The sequence below is a fragment of the Tupaia chinensis genome, unplaced genomic scaffold, assembly GCF_000334495.1.
Source record: "Tupaia chinensis unplaced genomic scaffold, TupChi_1.0 Scaffold000527_1, whole genome shotgun sequence".
NCBI lineage: Eukaryota > Metazoa > Chordata > Mammalia > Scandentia > Tupaiidae > Tupaia > Tupaia belangeri.
This window is the reverse complement of record NW_006160040.1, coordinates 2,224,465-2,226,954: the sequence shown is the minus strand read 5'-3', so window position 1 is coordinate 2,226,954 and position 2,490 is coordinate 2,224,465. Positions and strand designations below refer to the sequence as shown.

General features: G+C 38.1%; 1 pseudogene; it reads right to left on the bottom strand.

The window, feature by feature from the left end:
• Positions 1 to 1,210: 1,210 nt before the first annotated feature.
• Positions 1,211 to 1,719, bottom strand: LOC102475144 (guanine nucleotide-binding protein G(I)/G(S)/G(O) subunit gamma-10 pseudogene; annotated as a pseudogene).
• Positions 1,720 to 2,490: the final 771 nt, after the last annotated feature.

Below are 2,490 nucleotides of genomic sequence, written 5' to 3'. Positions count from 1 at the left end.
CTGTGTATATTAAATTTCATAAGGAAATTATTTGTGTTGCTCTAATTTTATATTTGTTCTATCTAGTATTGTTCAGAATAAAAATGTTGATGATTGATTTGATAATGCAATATTTTTTTATTGGACAAACATTTTTAAATGGCAGAACTACTATACTTTCAAGTCATATTCTGTTCTACACTACAAAATATAATAGAACATGCATTGCCTCAGTAGTTATTGATAACTAGTTATTATAGTTATTGATGTTTAGTTACAAGTAACTAATAACTATGGGTGGTAGATGACCACTTTTAGTAGATTATTTAAACTTTTTAAAAAAGTGTATTTCTCTCTCTCTTTTTTTAATTAAGCAAAAATTTTATTTCCAGGACTTTCAAAGGTTATTACAAACACAAAATATCTTAAAAATGTCCCCAGTTAAGTCGAAGGCACATCCTCAAAGTAAAACACTTGTGACAGGAAGAATTCTTTTAAGTTCTAATATTGTCACCTTACTTTGTTTTAAACCATTTGCAATGTTTGGTAGGTCACATTTTAAACATTTTTCAAGACATGAAATAATGTTGTATTTCTTTTTAAAGTATAAGAACAACTATGAAGTAAAGAAACTTAAGACGACAACAATCAAATCTGTTTCATATACAGGATGGGGCAACTCAAATCATAACAATTATCTTTCTAAACAAATTTGCTGAGAAAAAGTTCTCATCTTCAATGTTAAAAATAAAACAATCTCATTTTTAAAAAAAAGACAGCATTTGATTAGTAAAGCCTATCTTTCCACCCTAGTTTTTATGTTCCTATCTTCACTTAGAAAGTATAAGTTCATAAGAAAAGAACAAATTTTGTTATGCTATAAAAGTCTGTGTCTGGAACAAGAAATTACAAATATTCCATTTGTTTTAATAAACAAAAATGTCTTCCTTCCCAAAATGTAAACATCAAGTAAATAAAACGCACATGATATTTCAGGTATAGCAAAACACCAGCCATTCACTTATGAAAGAGTGGTATTTGGTAGTAAAGTTTTTGTCGTAAATACAAAGCACTTTGCCAAAAGAACCAGGACACTATGGTTTAAAACTCTACTCTTTCATCTAGTTTCCTTATTGGAGTAAAAACTCAATTTCTATAAAATCTTGGCTAGAGGGCCAGGCCACAGGAAAGGTCTGAAATATCTAGAAGTCATTTGGCTAGAGAAAAGCGTTTTCTTGAGACTGGAGGCAGTCGTTCATCTGTTTGTGCTTGAAGGCATTCCTCAGCAAGCTACTCTAAAGTCTTCAGAGTAAAGCAGAGGATCTGGGCACCCAGAAGGGGTGGCTTCCAGCTGAAACACTGACCAACAGCGCATCCTTGCAGGCATTCTGCATGCAGTACTGCTGGAGTTCTGCGGCAGCCTGAGAGACCTTGATCCTCTCCATACCGGGCCCCCGGCTTCAGCTGCTCCACCAGGCGCTGCAGGGCGCTCACAGTGGCCCCGGAAGACATGGCTGGGGAGCCACAGGCTTGTGGCTTCTTTCATGAGTGAGTGAGAAAGACAGAGAAGGGGAGGAAGATTGGAGAGCTCCCCTGGAGAAAAGTCTTCCTTGACTTGCAAAAACGGTGGTGTCAGGGTTCACCAACAGTAGGGTCCTGACACCACAATCCGCCCTGCAGCCAGCCCCAGATCATGGGCACCCATATGGCCAATGTATTTAGGGAGGTCTCTAGAAACAAATCCAGAACCTTCCCATGTGGGTCAGCCTCCCAGAGTGCCATGTTTTCACCGCACATCACCATCTGGCTCCCTGTAGAGTATTTTAAATATTTTTTAGAAAAGAAAAGCTATAGGAGAAGTCATTTTTGTCTTTTACCCTATTCTTATTCATTTATCATTCTTAGTCACAGCTTTTTACTTTCTCATTTTCATGTATGGACTCATCCTACTTTATGTCTAAATTTCCAGTTAGATGCAGCACTATTTTCATGTTTCTGGTTCACTTTATTTTAGGTGTTAGGGAAGACATTGAAGAGTAGAGATCAAAGGAGGCTTAGTAATCATTTAATCCAATCTCCCCACGTACAGTAAAGTGACATAGCTTATCTAAGATCATACAGCTAGTTAGTAGCAAAGATGGATTTAGAACCCAAATCTCATGATTTGAAGGCCAGGCTTTCCCCACAGCCTCACACTGCTCCCAATTTTCCTTCTATCTCATTCTAATTTTTTTTTTTTTTTAGAAAACTTGCTTTTCCTCTGTTTATACCTCACACACATTTGAGAATGAGAGAGTCAGAGAGTCAAGAACCTCCTGCCAGGCCTGGTCACACGTAATTCCCTTCCTCCAGGTCTCTAGCCAGTCAGACCCTGGGCACTCAGTGTGAGCGCACACATTTCAGGCCAACCTGGCTGGTGAGTCGAACCGTAGTTGTCATGTGGGACCCAGTTGCCCTTAAACAGCACATTATGGCCGGTCTGCGGAGTCATTCACTTCATTAAAGTTCTGA